Source organism: Schistocerca americana, chromosome X, assembly GCF_021461395.2.
Source record: "Schistocerca americana isolate TAMUIC-IGC-003095 chromosome X, iqSchAmer2.1, whole genome shotgun sequence".
In the NCBI taxonomy this organism is placed as follows: Eukaryota; Metazoa; Arthropoda; class Insecta; order Orthoptera; family Acrididae; genus Schistocerca; species Schistocerca americana.
In genome coordinates, this window is record NC_060130.1 from 350,558,796 (window position 1) to 350,579,264 (window position 20,469).

The window sequence follows — 20,469 nt, forward strand, 5'->3', positions numbered from 1 at the left end:
GTGGAAGTGCTCTCGCTGCTCAACGGTTGTGCTTTCAGTGTTTCCGAATCGTCGAGTGCCAGATCCATGCACGTTCACCTCCATCTACAGGTCCTTAACAGAGACACGTGGAGTTGGAGTGAGTTTTCCACTGACAAGGTACCGAAATTGCGAATGTGCATTTAAGGTCTACGTCTATGCCCGATGCATTCATTTTATGGTACAGGTGCAAAGACCGGATGGACGTGATCGTTAACACACAGCACATACATCAGAGTTTGAAGAGGAGGTGTTAGCACTGCTGCAAAATATGTCCTCAACAAGCTCGCTGGCTGTTGCTCGAGAAATGAGAGAAAGCCATTTCTCGGTCTATTGTGTGTGGAATGGTGATGATTTGCACCATTACTGTCTTCAGAAAGTTCAAGCCCTTATGCCATAAAATTAACCATTACTGTCTTCGGGAAATTCAAGCCCTTATGCCATAAAATTTACCACGTCGCACTAACTAGAGGTTTTGCCATAAATGTGCCATTCAACCTGAATTCCCACACTTTGTAGGAGGGTGAGTCAAATAAAGACCTTAAATATTTTTTTAAATATTATTTATTGTGCAGAAGTGGTACAAAGCTGTATCACTTTTCAACATAATTTCCCCCACGCTCAATGTAAGTCCTCCAGCGCTTACAAAGTGTATAAATTCCTTTAGAAAAAAATTCTTTTGGTAGTCCACGCATCCAGTCATGCACCGCGTGGCGTACCTCTTCATCAGAACGGAACTTCATTCCTCCCATTGCGTCTTTGAGTGGTCCAAACATATGGAAATCACTTGGTGATGAGGAATTGCGCCATTCCTTGCTCGCTCTCTTCGTTTCCGGTTGGTGGAAGTCAACCCAGGTTTCGTCCCCAGTAACGATTCTTGCAAGGAAGCCATCACCTTCTCGTTCAAAACGCCGAAGAAGTTTTTCACAAGCATCAACACGTCGTTCTCTCATTTCAGGAGTCAGCTGCCGCGGCACCCATCTTGCAGACACTTTGTGAAACTGGAGCACGTCATGCACTTCCTACTCCATTCGTAGACGTGCTGCTGTGACAAACATGCATCACCGTACTGAACCTTCATTCGTCGATGAATTTCAATAGGTTTCGCACCTTCACTACGCAAAAACGGAATAACATAACGCTGTTCTTCCCTGATGCAAGTAGCAAGTGGGGCGGCCATCTTTATACTGATACTGCGACGGTATGTGTACATCTGCACTATGCTGCCACCTACAGGCCATAGTGCACACTGTTTGTAGCACGCTTACCAACTTACAGGATAACGGAACGAAATTTCGATTTGTTGTTTCAAATGTAAGGTTTTCATTTGACTCACCCTCGTACTTTTTACAGATGAGGCAACCTTTTCAAGGGAAGGTGTGTTTAACAGCCACGATCAACATGTGTGGGCACGGGAACATACGCATGCCGCCTTTGTTCGTGGTCACCAAGAGTGAAGAGCGCTTCGCCGTCAGTGTTTGGGCCGGTTTGGTAGGCGATAATCTGATTAGTCCACACATGTTCTCCCGACGACAGAAGGCAGTTAGATACAGAATCTTCTCAAGGGAAACACTGCCTGATCTTTGGAACATGTCCCACTAAACGTGCGCAGCGCATGTGGTACCAACACGATGGTGCACTGCCGGGATTCGCTCATGTGGTACGAAATCAGTTGGAGGAGACCTTTCGTGAGAACTGGATAGGGCGCGGTGGGTCAGTGGCATGGCCTGCGTGTTCCCCCGACTTGACACACATGACTTTTTCGTCTGGGGACAACTGAAATCTGTTGTTTACGAAACACCTATCGAGACGGATGAAGAGCTGATAGCGCGAATTATGGCAGCCTCAGATGCAATCCCCACTTTGTCAGGGGTGTCTGAAAGGATGTGACCATGACTCAGGCACCGTTGCACGTCGTACATTGAAGCACGAAAGCGTAATTTCGAGAAGTTTTTGTAACTGTTTACAAATAAATTTCATGAAACGTTAAGTCCGCATATCTTTTACCTTGACGTCAGAAACAAATCGAAGACTTTGTCCTGCACATCTGCTACCATATGAACTCGTATGGCGGGCTGTATGCCTAACTTCCAGGCGGCGCGCTACACTATTAAATGATGCCAAGCAGCCAACGCTAGGGGATGCGGACATGGGAGCCGTATTAAAGTCACTTGTTATGACCCACTTTCCCAGTCTCCTCATTTTTTACATTCGCTTTAGGAACACCCTGTATTAGGGCATCCACTGTACCTTAGTGCCCTGCTTCATTGCAACAAGGAATTTAGTGGTTCGACAGTGATGCGACGACTTGAATTTAGTGGTTCGACAATGGTGGGACGTATATCTACAAGCGCCGCTTCAGTGTGCACTGCTTACTTCCCGCCCGTGCCACGTCCCTACCTCGCTGCCGCCAGGCGTCCGCGACGCCACTTACATCTGTGTGAATAGGACGTAACGGGCAGGCGACTCAAACATGTACACTTACCATCCGCTGCGTATTCCTGCATCCTTGCAGACAGACAAATCAATGAACAGATTTCCAAAGAGGACTGATGCGTCTTCGAAGGCAGTTGATGTCAGATACTTCAGTCAGTGTACTGACGTTTGCTGCGTTATAAATGGAGTCCATATTGAGCACCTGTAATGTGAGTTAAAAACTTGGAATGATGCTCTGTCACTTTATGTATGTGTATTTGCTGTATAACTCGTACTGTTCGCGTAGTCGTCTTCTGAAATCTCAGAGGTACTTATGAATAGCTCCGTAAGTTTGAGATGGCCACCCTAGCACCCACATGATCGATGACTGTTTCGCAAGCCATTCTGACAGTTCGGGAGAGATGAAGCGGTGCATAGTCCTGCCGATTGTAAGGATGCTCCAAGCGAGAAACGAGATCTGCAGTAGGTTCCCATATCGTTCGCTGGCAAGTGACGGTCACATATGTGCGAGGGACTCCTCCAAACAAGAATAGCTTTAGTATCAGCCCCCATAGAGCTCTGCTGCCAAGTTGTTTTCGAAGTATTCATACACTTAAACTGATGTAGCAACGCTTACCGCGAGTCATGAATCCAAGCGAATACGTCAACAAAATTAAAGGAGGGGGACGGGAAAGCCTGAAACCGATTCCCATTAATAGCTCCACTAAGCTAATCATACCCATTCTGACACTGACCAACAGCAACAGAATTTTGTTTCTTCTGTTGTCTGGGTAGAAGTATAGTATCTAATCCTAGGAAATGAGGTACAAAGTTTCCAATAGGAAGTTCATACCATCCCTCCACCACTCATTTCACGGTTGGTCAAGTTATGACGAAAAGTTCATCCAATGTCAAGTTTCTAACGGTTACCTATTGAACACAAGTGCGACTCTTTCTTAAACACGGCTCATATGTGTGGGATCCACACAAAACGTGACTTGGAAGGAAGAGTGAACGTATTCGAAGATATGCAGTAGGAATGGTCACAGACTTTTCAGTTACGGGAGATCCTCGCTGAGATGCTGAAGACAGACGTCAACTGCCTTGCGAAAGCCTAATTAAATGGTTCAAATGGCTCTAAGCACTATGGGACTTAAAATCTGTGGTCATCAGTCCCCTAGAACTTAGAACTACTTAAACCTAACTAACCTAAGGACATCACTCACATACATGCCCGAGGCAGGATTCGAACCTGCGACCGTAGTCGTCACGCGGTTCCACACTGAAGCACCTACAACCGCACGGGCACACCGGCCGGCAAGCCTAATTACAAAGCTTTCACAACCTGTAGTAAGTGAGCAAGCGTGGAATATACTACAGTGCCCTATGTATCGCTCCAGAAGGTACCGCGAAGACAGGTTTAGATAAATTACAGAGAGCACGGAGGCATTTACGAAATAACTCTTCCGCGCTCCATAGGAAGAAGCCCTTATAAGTCGTCCAGTGGGAAGTATCGTCTGCCATGTACTTCATACTGGTTCACGAGTGCTGAGTCTGCATGTAGATACAAGAGATTTACTTTGAAAAATGAATACCAGACACGAAATTACTTTAAATCTTTATAGTATACCGTAAATCTTGGCATATCCGTCCTGAAAAGTGAAACTTCCCATTGCACCGCATTCAGATTAAGTAGTAAGAGGGCCCCGTGGACAGCTCGGCAAAAACTGAACACGTATCAAGAATGAAATCAGAAGGGAGGTGTATTGAACTGTGAAAAAACAGCAAAATAGAAAGAGCGAACGGTCCAAGGACAGGAAGTGCTCTACAGAGCAGCCTGAAAGAGCAATGGCGTCGTGGTTAAGCAGTCACGGTGTAGGACTACCAAGTGGGCGAGCTGCGTTCGAACCTCCCTCGTGCCAATTTCTTATTTTTTTATTTTGCGCAACTAGTCTATTAGCAGACGAAAGGAAGTGGCTTTCGAATGGGAACAGCAAAGGTTTGATGACAAGGCAACAAGTCATCCGAATCCTCCACCGGAAAATACGTCTGGTGTGTCATAAACGATATTAATCACAGTACGTGTGTCATATGATAGGAATCTCTTATAGACGCACCTACTTCGTACGCCTGGTAAGTGAGTGAGTTATGACTCCTTGCCCGATTTAGGTGATCGTATGAATGTGATCACTCCCAAGGAAATGATTAAAATATAATAGTTTGTCATACAAGCTGCAACAAAGGAACGCAACAGTTTCACACACAGCTTCTCCGTGCTCTGTCAAAACATCTATTTTTAACGTTTTTGGAGTTGCGTTCCGTTTTGGAAGTTTTGACTCTTGACTTCCTTTGTTGCAGCATAGTTTACAACCGTAAATTTGTTGTTTTCATTTCTGTGAGACATCTTTATGGTATCTTACCTGCTCTCACTTTCCATCACATTTACGTGCGACGGTAACGTAATCTTACCACATGACTCATATTCTACAACAATTGTATAGTATGACACCTGCCAAGACTACACAGAGAGAACAAACGTTTCAGTGGCTGGACGGACAGTTCATAATGTTGCGAAAAAATAAATAAATGGCAAGAGGGAGTTTAGAACACGGCACGTCCCGTTTACAGTCCAACATCGTGACCAATAAACCACGAGGAGGAGGCTGTTTTTTTTTTCACAGTTTAGTAAGCCACCTTCCAGTTTTTATGCTTGATTTGTGTTCAGTTTTTGACGGGTTATTCACTGGGCCATCACTAAATCTGAGGGGGTGCGATGGGGAGTTTTCCTTATGAGGCGGTTTTGCTGTTGTCTGTTGAAGCTTCTAATTCCTTTCTACTAGTGCAGTTATTATTATTCTCCAATCAGAAACATACAGATTTACATTAGCCACACACATCAATAAATATGTACATATATATATATATATATATATATATATATATATATATATATATATATATATATATACACTCCTGGAAATGGAAAAAAGAACACATTGACACCGGTGTGTCAGACCTACCATACTTGCTCCGGACACTGCGAGAGGGCTGTACAAGCAATGATCACACGCACGGCACAGCGGACACACCAGGAACCGCGGTGTTGGCCGTCGAATGGCGCTAGCTGCGCAGCATTTGTGCACCGCCGCCGTCAGTGTCAGCCAGTTTGCCGTGGCATACGGAGCTCCATCGCAGTCTTTAACACTGGTAGCATGCCGCGACAGCGTGGACGTGAACCGTATGTGCAGTTGACGGACTTTGAGCGAGGGCGTATAGTGGGCATGCGGGAGGCCGGGTGGACGTACCGCCAAATTGCTCAACACGTGGGGCGTGAGGTCTCCACAGTACATCGATGTTGTCGCCAGTGGTCGGCGGAAGGTGCACGTGCCCGTCGACCTGGGACCGGACCGCAGCGACGCACGGATGCACGCCAAGACCGTAGGATCCTACGCTGTGCCGTAGGGGACCGCACCGCCACTTCCCAGCAAATTAGGGACACTGTTGCTCCTGGGGTATCGGCGAGGACCATTCGCAACCGTCTCCATGAAGCTGGGCTACGGTCCCGCACACCGTTAGGCCGTCTTCCGCTCACGCCCCAACATCGTGCAGCCCGCCTCCAGTGGTGTCGCGACAGGCGTGAATGGAGGGACGAATGGAGACGTGTCGTCTTCAGCGATCAGAGTCGCTTCTGCCTTGGTGCCAATGATGGTGGTATGCGTGTTTGGCGCCGTGCAGGTGAGCGCCACAATCAGGACTGCATACGACCGAGGCACACAGGGCCAACACCCGGCATCATGGTGTGGGGAGCGATCTCCTACACTGGCCGTACACCACTGGTGATCGTCGAGGGGACACTGAATAGTGCACGGTACATCCAAACCGTCATCGAACCCATCGTTCTACCATTCCTAGACCGGCAAGGGAACTTGCTGTTCCAACAGGACAATGCACGTCCGCATGTATCCCGTGCCACCCAACGTGCTCTACATGGTGTAAGTCAACTACCCTGGCCAGCAAGATCTCCGGATCTGTCCCCCATTGAGCATGTTTGGGACTGGATGAAGCGTCGTCTCACGCGGCCTGCACGTCCAGCACGAACGCTGGTCCAACTGAGGCGCCAGGTGGAAATGGCATGGCAAGCCGTTCCACAGGACTACATCCAGCATCTCTACGATCGTCTCCATGGGAGAATAGCAGCCTGCATTGCTGCGAAAGGTGGATATACACTGTACTAGTGCCGACATTGTGCATGCTCTGTTGCCTGTGTCTATGTGCCTGTGGTTCTGTCAGTGTGATCATGTGATGTATCTGACCCCAGGAAAGTGTCAATAAAGTTTCCCCTTCCTGGGACAATGAATTCACGGTGTTCTTATTTCAATTTCCAGGAGTATATATATATATATATATATATATATATATATAAATTGTATTTATATTACATGTGCCCAGTACTTTGCAACCTCCAAGGCGCTTGGAGTGGGTTGCAGGAGATCAATCTTCGTGCAGGATGTAGGGCACAAAAGGCACTGTAGCATGCGGCTTGTTGTTTGTTCTTGTCCACAATCACAGGACGTATCTTCTGTTATGAAGCCCCATCTCTTCAGGTTGTCTCTGGATCGTCCAACTCCTGATCGTAATTTGATTACTAGTAGAGTGATACTCTCATATGGACGTTATAAAAACGCACGATGTCCGCTTCCATAGGTATACATTCAGCGCGGCTGTCTGCCATGCGGAGGACCGGGGTGTGATTCCTGGTATTGCCAGGTATTTTTCCTTGGAGGGAGCGCTGGAACGGGGTATACTCAGGCTCGTGGTGCAATTGAGGAGTTACTTGACCGAGTAGTAGTGGCTCCAGTTCACAAAAACTGACAACGGTTCGAGAGAGCGTTGTGCTGATCGCATACTCCTCCAGTGGCACCAGTGGCGGAGGTTGACGTGGCGGAGGTTGACATGGCGGTCGACGGTACAAATGGGCCCGCTACAGCCTGTGGACTGCGCTTACTCTTTTTACAAACATCCAATCTTCCCATACGACGATTTTGTCGCCACAGAGCATGCCCTACGTAAGTAACACTTAAACGGAGCCAAGGTACTTAACGAATGTGTTTAGTTTTATCACTCTCACAAAGCATGTGTTCTCTACGTTACGACATCATGCGACAAATGTAGCACAGTCTCTAGGGTGCAAAACAGATGCATATTCAATGAAAGAAGTAGATCATTGTGCACAACGAATCCAAAGGCAATTTGTGGCGGTTTGTTGTTTTCTTTGTTTTAGTTAAACTATTATATGCTGTTTAAGAGCTTCATATCTCCAAGTGCATACTAACGAGAAATTAGCGGCAAGCCCCTTGAAAAGCAGCACTGCGTCTCCATGAGTTTGCAATCTCGGCAGCTGTGGCTAACCCTAGTAACACGGCACGTTACTATAAGACCAGTGCAGGAACGGGCTGGACAGTTGCCGACTAGAATGATATATGTGCCAGAGAATGATCACAAGCAAACGACTCCCCTACTGTGTGTGTGTGTGTGTGTGTGTGTGTGTGTGTGTGTGTGTGTTGTGTCAAAGCCGTAAAAGAGAAAGGGCGAGGGGTTACAACTTCGACGTGAACGCCGAAGCATAAATACAAGAGAGGGAAGAGAAATACCGAGTGGTGGAGGAGTTCCAGGAAGGCCGGAGGGGTGGGGGGAGCGAGTGAGGGGTGGGGAGTGGAGGCTGGGGTGGCGGAGCTGCAGTGCGCGAGTCAAATGCAGCAGCCGACAGAATATTCCGGGCTGTGCTTCGTCACCGGAAACGCGTACACGGCAGCGCAGTCAATACAGCCTGCACGCACATGCACATACACCAACAACAATGCCGGCTGCGTAACGCCATCCCACCTTCAAGCCATCTCTGAATGTGGGAGCCTCATCACAGCTGTGTTCCGCTGTCCTCAAATAACCCTCCGAAGAACACAGAACAAGGCAGCACGTGACATCTGCAATCTGCGTGAATGATCAAGAAGTATAATAATAAAATAAATAAATAAATAAATAAAGGCTCTTACGTTCAGAAAGACGTAGACGTCTATTGGCTGTAGATTGCAATCTCTCCAGCTTATTAGGTCATGTTGTCACCTACTTCTGATCAAGTTGGTATCTTTGCCTCGGGTTCTGTTGCGTACTCCTGTTGGACCACTAAGGCAGTGGTCTGTAAGGGTAGCCTACTCATTTGAATGAATGTTGTGTTTTGCACCGGCCTTTGCGTTGTAGAGACACTTACTGGTAGATTAAAACAGTGTGGAAGAAACCTATGAGAATGCAACAGAGACAAGTCGTTGTTTAGCGTAACGCTGTGTTTTTAATTTATTATTATTTAAACTGTAAGAGAAATAAATATTACGTTTTGCACCTCACGTCTAATTTTAACATGTATACAGTTTAACTAACAAAATATTGGGAAGATGTCTTTCATCTACAAAAAATTGGACAAATCATTCATACCCTTAAGATAAGTAGTTCATTTTCTTCTAATACACATGAAATTCTTGTTTTAAGTAAAAAAATTCTGTCGAAATTGCTGCGCTTCTATCGTTTAATTCCTCTAACTCACAACTAAAAGAAGTTCGAACAACATGTAACTTAGCATAAAGACAACGTTATTCCACAATAACTAAAAATAATTTGTTGTTTAAAAAATTTGTTGCTATGGATAGAAAAAATTCACTGTTATAGTCTGTCTTTTTATCATCATAATCGTCGTCGTCGTCGTCGTCGTCGTCGTCACCCTGTTATTATTATTATTATTATTAATATTGTTTCTTTCTTTTCTCAGACGTTATGTCTGGCCAAAAATGGAAAGTGACGCAGACCTTAATCAAGCGTGACTTCCTTTTAACTGTATGGTATATGTTATATTGCATTTAGGAACTTTTGGGTAATTGAACATGTATCAATAATTACGGATTTCTGTAGTTGTATATATAAGTTTGGATGTAGCTGTATTGCGTTGATGTACTGGTGGATATGGCGTGGTATGACTCCTGTAGTTGATAGTATAATTGGTATAATGTCAACTTTATCCTGTTGCCACATGTCCTTGACTTCCTCAGCCAGTTGGATGTATTTTTCAATTTTTTCTCCTGTTTTCTTTTGTATATTTGTTGTAATGGGTATGGATATTTCGATTAGTTGTGTTAATTTCTTCTTTTTATTGGTGAGTATGATGTCAGCTTTGTTATGTGGTGTTGTTTTATCTGTTATAATGGTTCTGTTCCAGTATAATTTGTATTCATCATTCTCCAGTACATTTTGTGGTGCATACTTGTATGTGAGAACGTGTTGTTTTATTAGTTTATGTTGTATGGCAAGTTGTTGATGTATTATTTTTGTTGCATTGTCATGTCTTCAGGGGTATTCTGTATCTGCTAGTATTGCACATCCGCTTGTGATGTGATCTACTGTTTCTATTTGTTGTTTGCAAAGTCTGCATTTATCTGTTGTGGTACTGGGATCTTTAATAATATGCTTGCTGTAATATCTTGTGTTTATTGTTTGATCCTGTATTGCAATCATGAATTCTTCCGTCTCACAGTATATATTGCCTTTTCATAGCCATGTGTTGGATGCGTCTTGATCGATGTGTGGCTGTGTTAGATGATACAGGTGCTTGCCATGTAGTGTTTTCTTTTTCCGATTGACTTTCTTCGTATCAGGGTTGTAGAAGTGGTTATGAAATTGCAGTGGTGTAGCCCATGTATTTATATGTGTGATTGCTTTGTGTATTTTGCTAGTTTCTGCTCGTTCTAGAAAGAATTTTCTTAAATTTGCTAAATGTCCATAATGTAAGTTTTTTATGTCGATAAATCCCCTTCCTCCTTCATTTCTGCTTAATGTGAATCTTTCTGTTGCTGAATGTATGTGATTATTCTATATTTGTGGCATTGTGATCGTGTAAGTGTATTGAGTGCTTCTAGGTCTGTGTTACTCCATTTCACTACTCCAAATGAGTAGGTCAATATTGGTATAGCATAAGTATTTATAGCTTTTGTCTTGTTTCTTGCTGTCAATTCTGTTTTCAGTATTCTTGTTAGTCTTTGTCTATATTTTTCTTTTAGTTCTTCTTTAATATTTGTGTTATCTATTCCTATTTTTTGTCTGTATCCTAGATATTTATAGGCATCTGTTTTTTCCATCGCTTCTATGCAGTCGCTGTGGTTATCCAATATGTAATCTTCTTGTTTAGTGTGTTTTCCCTTGACTATGCTATTTTTCTTACATTTGTCTGTTCCAAAAGCCATATTTATATCATTGCTGAATACTTCTGTTATCTTTAGTAATTGGTTGAGTTGTTGATTTGTTGCTGCCGGTAGTTTTAGATCATCCATGTACAGCAAATGTGTGATTTTGTGTGGGTATGTTCCAGTAATATTGTATCCATAATTTGTATCATTTAGCATGTTGGATAGTGGGTTCAGAGCAAGGCAGAACCAGAAAGGACTTAATGAGTCTCCTTGGTATATTCCACGCTTAATCTGTATTGGCTGTGATGTGATATTATTTGAATTTGTTTGGATATTAAGTGTGGTTTTCCAATTTTTCATTACTATGTTTAGGAACTGTATCAATTTAGGATCTACTTTGTATATTTCCAATATTTGTAGTAACCATGAGTGGGGTACACTATCAAAAGCTTTTTGGTAATCAATGTATGTGTAGCGTAGCGACCTTTGTTTAGTTTTAGCTTGATATGTCACCTCTGCATCTATTATCAGTTGCTCTTTACATCCTCGTGCTCCTTTGCAGCAGCCTTTTTGTTCTTCATTTGTAATTTTGTTCTGTGTTGTATGTGTCATTAATTTCTGTGTAATGACTGAAGTTAATATTTTGTATATTGTTGGTAGGCATGTTATGGGGGGATATTTTGATGGGTTTGCTGTGTGTGATTGATCTTTAGGTTTCAGATAAGTTATTCCATGTGTAAGTGTATCAGGGAATGTGTATGGGTCTGCAATGTAACTGTTAAATAATTTAGTTAGATGTGAATGTGTTGAGGTGAACTTCTTTAGCCAGAAATTTGCTATTTTATCTTTTCCAGGGGCTTTCCAATTGTGAGTAGAATTAATTGCTTGGGTGACTTCATTTTGCAAAATTATCACTTCAGGCATTTGTGGTATCATCTTGTATGTGTCTGTTTCTACTTGTATCCACCGTGGATGCCTGTTATGTTGTACCGGGTTTGAGCATATGTTGCTCCAGAAGTGTTCCATGTCTGTTATGTTTGGTGGATTGTCTATTTTAGTGGGTGTGTTATCTATTGTCTGGTAAAATTTCTTTTGGTTTGTGTTGAATGTTTGGTTTTGTTTCCTTCTATTTTCACTTTTTTTGTATCTTCTAAGTCGTTTGGCCAATGCTTGTAATTTCTGCTTCTTTTCATCTAATTGCTCTATCGCTTCTTGTTGTGAGATTTTACCTAAACTTTTTCGGTTTTTTTCTGACATTTCATTTCTTATAAATTGTGTTAGCTGTCCGATGTCTTTTCTCAGTTTTTCTATTCTGATCTGTAGCCTGTGTTGCCATGCTGGTTTCGTGGGTTTCTTCTGTGTGCTGGTTGGTTCTGATCTCTGCCTAGTGTGTATATTTAGTGTAGTGAGTGCTCCTATATAAACCAGTAGTTGTAACTCTTCCATAGTTGTATTTTCATTTATTTTGTTGTGTATGATTGTGTTGATAGTTTTTATTGTTGTTTCGACTTGTGGGTTATTTGGCGGTCTATGCAAGAATGGTCTAACGTCTGTATTTATGTCTTTGTATTCTATATATGTCAGCTGAAATTTTTCTTCTATATCTAACATGTGTTTCACTTCGTGCTCTATTTGTGCTTGTTCTGGTTATTATTATTATTGTTGTTATTGTTATTATTATTATTATTAATTCATTATTTAATGTAAATAATTTGAAGGTTATACTGCCAATGGTTCACCTGTGCATCAACATTCGTAAGCCCTTGCAATTCTTGTAGCTTAGTTCAATAAAAAATATTTAAAAAATAACTTAATGCACAGTGCACTATCTAACTACACATGGAGGTCAGCCAGACCTGGAGAGAATCCGTGAGGCTGATTAACGACCACAGGTGGTACACCAGGCAGCCTAAGATTGGTGTTTAGGTGGTATCTCACACTCGTTTAATCAAATGCGAGGGTGGTCCATAGTACCTATCTCAGAGAATGTGATACAAAAACTATTAAAATACGAGTACGATAACGCACAGAACGAAGTTTACACAATTCACAGACACACGATAGCCCTACGTTACCTAGACGACTGTGGTTTCAGGAAGAGCGTCCGGCTACAAAGTTAAATAATGAAATTATTTGCCAAATCTTAAAAATAACAGATTTCGTGGTGGATGGGATAAATGCTAAGAAAGAGGGAGGTCCTTTCATTCTAGAGTGCTATTAAAGCAACTTATGTTAAAGAGCGATTATAAAGTTTGAAAGCTGGGAGAGGTACCGACAGAACTGAAGTTGCGACGACGGATCACATGTCGTGCCTGGATAGCTGAAGCGGTAAGCTCAATACCCGGCAAAGGCGAGAGACCCGGTCCAGTGTCATTTTGATGTAGGAAGCTGCGAATCTGCACTCATTCTGCATCAGTGTGGAAGATTCATTTTGTTGACATCCGCCTACGTAGGGAGAAATGATCATCATAATAAAATAAGAGAAATCAGAGCTTGAACGGAAAGATTTAGGTGTTCCTTTTTCCCACACGCCATTCGAGAGTCGAATGGTAGAGAAATAGTATGAAAATGGTTCGATGAACCCTCTGGCAGGCACTTAAGTGTGAATTGCAGAGTAACCATGTAAATGTAGATGAAAGCAGTTCCTTAGGATGTAACTACATTATATTCTTTCTCTTTACACAGACAGACGCAATTCTAGATTATTATTATTAGTGTTACTACTACTAGCTCAGTACCGGCGTTTCCCATGTATGTGTTTATTACAGTGTTCTATTAGTCTAACCCTTTTTCTGTCAATTTCTCCCTTCTTCCCCTCCCCATCTGTGTACAGATCCTCATCGCCCCTTCTTTCTCCACGTTATCACCACTACACCAATAAGAGCTCCGTAGTTGTTACCTCAATAGTGATTCTTTCCAGATTGTAATTATTATGCGTGCCACATCTGACTGAAATCGTTCCAGGAGTTTAGGACGAGCTTTATACCCGGTGCTTTGCCTGCGAACGCACATGTCACCTGCATTTTACATATATTTAAAATACTTCACACCTCTTTGTCCACACATTTCATCTGTATCTCTAGAGAATTTCGCCCTGCAGTTTCATTTTCACGCAGCTCAATGTTTATGACGTCGTCTCTCCAGAACTATACGTCGTAGTTGTGGGTACATCCAGTGGTATACTGTACTTCGCGCGAAATGTGTTGTGAACAGAGTTAGTAGTAAAGAAGTAGTAAATTAAAACGTCAGGCCTGACACGGAATGTTTACTGCATGAACAGCGAAATGTAGTTAGCGATGAACCTTTTTCCTTTCATTATTTTGTGGGAAGTGTTATCGGAAAAATGTTTCGTAAAGATTTTAAATTCTGTGTGAAGTTTATTGTAAGCTACTATGTGCTCTCATTCTCAAATACAGGATGAACAAGTTTTGGTATTTCACCCCCACCCCTTTGATAGGTAGGTCGTTCTTAGCCCACAGCAATTCTTTCCAGACAGTAAATGGTATGTGTACCAAGTTTGGTTGAAATCGGTCCAGTGGTTTAGAAGGAGATCTGGAGTACACGTATGTACGTCCATTATTTCAATATGTATGAACTCACATTTAGGCCTTACTGAAACGCGAAATTTAAAACAAAAGACATTTTCAGTTTTTTCGTTCTAGCTTTTCTTTGTGCCCTTATTAGCCTACTTTCATTCTCTCAGAATGGGCTCTCTTCCGCTCGTCAGACATGTTGTTTCTGGTCTTCTTGGATTTATTTTTTATTTTTTTTATTTTTTGCCAGGCCAGCTCTCAAATTTTTTATTTTCTGTCTAAAATTTTCTGTAGTTGGCATATCAAGCTGTATTATTCCTACTTCCTCCAGGTCTTCTTTTACTACACCGATCCATTTTATCGTTTCTTAAGAGAGACGGGAGACACTAACGAGATGTGTGCGCAACCTTCGCACGGAACTTATATACATTTGTTACTTCATTTCCTTGGTTGTCTGTGCCTAAGAGAGAACTAAAACTTCTCAGTTGAACCGTTTACTAGCAAACCAAACACTGTTAGTTACAAGTAATTCGAAAGATTAGTCAGAACATTTAGTAGTAATAAATGAAACCGTTCCTCCGTATTTTCGTTCATATATCACTCCTTTATTTTGCATATTGGTGAACAGTATTTGATATTTTTCTGTCGTCTTAAGAGGGAACAAGTGTCGTTTGGATCGTCATATTTGGCTAAATTACTCACCTGTGCGGAAGGACAGTTATGAGACGTGGATAACGAAGATCTACTACGTAATGATCCTTGGTTAAATTAGTTACCTGTGCAGAAGAGGATAACGAAGATCTGCTAAGTAGCAAAGGCATCTTCGTGTGCATGACGCCAAATACGAGACGTGAATAACGAAGATCTACTACGTAGTGCAGGCATCTTCGTATTCTGTACGATGCCATTCTAACAACAGTGACTTCGGTTTCTCATGTTTATCCTGCATACGCTATCTAGCGGGTCACCCGCATACTGACGCGGTGTGTGTAATGTGCTGCTATCTAACAGGCGATTAGTCAAGCCGAGGCACGCATGTGAGAATGGTAGCATAACCAGCATCTGAGACGGCGAACGTCATTGGAACGCTTCTACTCTCTTGTTAGTTGTAACGATTCTCATCGTTGTATCCGAATCTGCTGGAATTCTGTTAGGTCCATCGCTGTGGAAAAACAGAGATTCGTGACAGACTTCGATACATGTGAAACAAGCCGTAGAGAAGAAGTCTCTGCCTAAATACTTCCCCATATTCCGGTAGACTCTACAATTTGACCAGCTAAAAACTGTGACGAGTTGACTTCCCGCTTAACATAGGCGCCTGTACGATTTACCCGATGCGGCGGGGAACGGATAACAAAAATGTTTACTTATGCAAAACTGTAATGAACGAAATGCCGAGTTACATAAAAAATAGAAAAACAAAGATACTGGTTGATAATTAGCAGTGAAGTAACTGGGTTGTATATATATAATTTGCAAGTTACAGGAGAAACTAAAAACCAGTTTTTATGAGATTAAACACATTAAGGAAAAAAAAGAAATGCTGTTGGTGATAAAAAGCAGCACTAATTATTGACTGTTCCGTCGGTTCTTGGTAGAACATTTTATACATTACGAATGAAAAACCACACAACACTGGTGCAATATTCTCCCATATTTTGTATTTCGAAATAAATGACATCAAGGAGTGTGACTGATGAAATTTAAAATGTTTATTTGACGCCACAAACGGTCGTCAAAGTCATAGCCACATTCTGTAGTGACTGTGGCTTGATAATCGTTTGTGGTATCAAATAAACATCTTATCTTCTCCATTTACTGTTCTTACAAATCGGTTTTCGGCCGTCACACTGTCATCAGGTACAGAGATAAATATCTGTAGCTGTATAATTTTTTGTGGGATCAAAGATACTGTATTAGATAAACTACATAGTACGTCGGCTAGTTTCCAGCGTTGACAATTTATTGTTAACGTTTGACTAAAACAAGAGGGATTTCAGTAAAAACGCAACGGAAAATATTTAGGTTAAAAAAACGTATGACGCACTAAATGGCAAATTACATCAACTGTTTTCAGAGGAGAAATAAGTGAACAGTATTTAGTAAAATTTGATGTCATGTTTCAAGGGGGAACTGAGCAAGATAACATCATCTTTAAAGGTCCAGCGTTAAAAACAGGTTTAATAAATGTAAGACTAAACGGATCAATGAAAAAAAACTGTAATTATGCAAAGAAAAACTTTCTTTGAAAGGAGAAAGTGAAACTAAAGTAACTACAGTAAAGGAGAAATGATGCATGTGAGTAGGAGGAGTAATTTACAAAGCAGCTTGGATGGAATTATTAGCAGTATATGCAGTTAGAAGTGCTGAGTACGGGAAATGTGTCTGATCGTTCAGTACTGAGTGTGACCAAGTGGACGTAGGGTCATTAATTTCCACGATTTCAAGGTAGTACATCTTTTCTTTGTGGATGTTATTTAATACTTCTTACTGAGAATCGTAACTGTGGCCTTTTTTAAGCAGGTGGTCTCCAAAAGGAGTCTTCTTTCCTAAACCTACGACTTCTGTAGCGTTCCTTCAAGTGGTTGGATATTCCTGTAGAATGGCCTACATTGAATTAACCACATCTGAAAGTGATTTTGTATATGTCACCCTTCCCCAAAGCTGAAGTGCTGTCTTTGCCACAGGAAAAAAAGTATCCAATAACGTTGCGTACGTGAAATGATGGTCTAAAGTTCCTGTATTTAAAATTTCTGGCCACTTTCAGCGTGAATTTTTCTAAATGTGGAATCGTGCACCATTTATTAAACCCTTAAGATGGCGACTCGAGCAAAGGGTAAACAGAGAGTGTGTCTAATGGAATGGCACTGAAAATGTTCAAGTGTAGAACAGTAACGTGCCGTAAAGTACTGCTTGATTTCCGTTGAAATATCTGAATTTCCGTATCACCTAGACGATTTATTTCTGTTGCAGAGGGAGACAAAAAATGGTTCAAATGGCTCTGAGCACTATGGGACTCAACTGCTGAGGTCATTAGTCCCCTAGAACTTAGAACTAGTTAAACCTAACTAACCTAAGGACATCACAAACATCCATGCCCGAGGCAGGATTCGAACCTGCGACCGTAGTGGTCGTGCGGTTCCAGACTGCAGCGCCTTTAACCGCACGGCCACTTCGGCCGGCCCAGAGGGAGACAATTTAAGCCTCTGATCCTCTACAGATGTTGGGAAAGCAGATGCTGGGGTGATGCATTAGAACCCCTCATGCTGTGAAAACTATTCCAACCAGTGACAGTGGATGCAATGAAACCTATGTCGTCATATACGTGGTGGCTGCATGTTAAGATAGGACAGGCTCTACAGTGTGGTAGACAGCTGACAGCCTCCACTGTTGACCTTTTTTTGCATAATAGCTCACTTAATAACTGCAAGTAAGTACTCATTTAATAAACTGATAATAACTCTACTGCACAAACACGATCTCAGTGAAGTTATTTTCTCTACTCACATAAGAGAACTGAACAGGAAATGTTGAGGAGGTATGCTCTGTCCCCAAATGAAAAGCGAGCAGCGCTCGTAGTGGGTGAACGTGCCTTTCCCAGAAGAACGCTACAGCTGCCGTACAGGATGACTAAAAATCATTTTCCCCCTCTAGCAGTGCAGAACAGTGTGTAGAGATTTACGCAAATTCTGTACATAAGCGTTCCTTGCATTAGTACTGTTATTAATTCATATCTGTGTATCATCCAGTGTTCTTGCATTTTGTGGAATATAACCCCCCCCCCCCCCCCCCCCCCCCACGCCGCCACGCCGGGGCACGTCTGCGGACTGCGTAGCCAGTGATTCATAAGGCCCTCAGCGAAGGATCGCTATAACTTTGTGAAACGCCCAGTAGCTGCTTCTTGTGACGTAGTGGGTTTGATAAGAGTAAGGAATCATCTGCTCACTCTTCAGTCTGTAGACCTACTAAGGAGGCAAGTGCATGATCACAATCCGACTACCTTTCCTCGCGCTTCTATTCTCCGCCTCCTCCGCCCTGTTACACCCCAGAACACCATTTATCCATTAATAAGACTCTACTGCACATGGATGTGATACACATATTTAATGTTTGTTCTGAATCCACTTCATTTAGCGGTAAACATTAACTTTTTTATTATTTGAACAGTTTTTTTAATAATCTGCGTTTCTTCCATCCTCTACAACGCGGAAAATGTTAGTCCCAGAGAAAAAGACATACAAACTTTTTTGCTGGAAATTCAATATATTTTAATTTTGTATTGGTAAAGATTTTCAGTAGAAGCAGCTGTTTCCGAGTTATTCAAGAAAAACACAAAAGAGTGACTTTTAAACAACCCTTCCCCCCCTCCCCCCCCCCCCCCCACCCCCAACCACACTTACGTTCCAAACCCACCAGCGGGGATTGTTAGTATGTTGTTCATGAGACTCCCTCCTTCCACTGTAAAAATATTTGCAACTATACGATTTTTCACCCTGTGCGACCTGTTTGGTCTTCGTTCAAATGGCTCTGAGCACTATGGGACTTAATATCTGAGGTCTTAAGCCCCCTAGAACTTAGGACTTCTTAAACCTAACCAACCTAAGGACGTCACATACATCCATACCCATCCATACCCGAGGCAGGATTCGAACCTGCGACCGTAGCGGTCGCGCGGTTCCAGACTGAAGCAACTAGAACCGCTCGGTCACAACGGCCGACTTGGTCTTCGTTGACTGGGCTATTAAATCAACTTGGGAGTTGTCACTACTCGTGGGATGGACATAGGCAATGCATCATTGAATGAAAGGCAGCCTGTTCGTGGATCATTGGGTGTTGGGAACTGGCAAGTATTATAAAGTCACTGAAACTTCCTGGCAGATTAAAACTGTGTGTCGGACGGAGACTCGAACTCTGGATCTTTACCTTTCGCAGGCAAGTGCTCCATCAACTGAGCTACCCAAGCACGACTCACGACCCGTCCACATAGCTTCAATTCTGGCAGTACCTCGTCTCCTACCTTCCAAACTACACAGAAGCTCTTCTGAGAAACTTACCGAACTAGCACTCCTGGAAGAAAGGATCCTGCGGAGACATGGCTTCGCCACAGCCAGAGGGATGTTTCCAAAATGAGATTTTCACTCTGCAGCGGAGTGTGCGCTGATATGAAACTTCCTGGCAGATTAAAACTGTGTGCCGGACCGAACTCAGTTGGTACAGCACTTGTCCGCGAAAGGCAAAGGTCCCGAGTTCGATTCTCAGTCCCACACACAGTTTTAATCTGCCAGGAAGTTTCATATGAGAGCACGTTCCGACACATCATCAACATACTTAAACCCGTATCCAGCCCAGAAAGAGAGTGGATTATTTTCCAAGGAAAGTTTTTCAAAAGTGTCCATGAAGATTGCTACTAGGCCTTGATTGATGGGGGATACCACAGGTAGACCATGTAACTGTTTGTATATCTTGTCACTGAAATAGTAATAATTTTGTGTCAGACAAGTTCGTGCTGCTTATGTTACGTCGTATGTCCCAACTTCATTAACTTCTGGTTTCTCAAATAAGTAACGATCTGACAGACTTACGCCCCTCCCCTTCCCTCACCCCGTCCACCACTCCCGCGACCTGCGAGCACCCCTGCTACTTAGTTACTAGTTCGTAATGATTAAATAATCAGTTATCGGGTCCTAAAGAACAGCCACTGCTAGAATTATATACAGTACGACTCGAAACACTCCGAAGTAATTCTGATTCTACCGTTTCCGTATTTTACAAACAACGTCAGTACTTCACAACTTTTCTTAGTAAATGAAGCAGACGATCCACAAAAATAAATGATGGCGCATAGACTTCGAAATGTGTCGTGAGGGAACATATGCTCAGAAGGTATTTCTTATCTCCTTTGAGCTTTTAGACGAAATTAAGTGTTTAACGTCTCGTCGACGCCGAAGTCCTTGGATACAGAGAAGAAGGTCGGATTGTCTCAAGGATAGAGAAGGAAATCGGACGTGCCCTTTCAAAGGAACCATCTCGCCAATTGCCTGGAGCAATGTAGACAGCCATATAAGAATATGCTTATGTTTTAAAAAAGAACAGTATTAGCTCTCGGCCCTCCCTCTCCCTTCACTATGTTACCCGCGCCTGCTGTAGTACGTTTCGACCATAACCGTTTCTGTTCAAAAAATGTGCTGCTATGTTTGGCGGCAGAGAGCACATGACTGTACAATGGAAATTAAGTTTTTTATAATGCCGAAACGCACCCACAGAAGTTTTGTGACTGG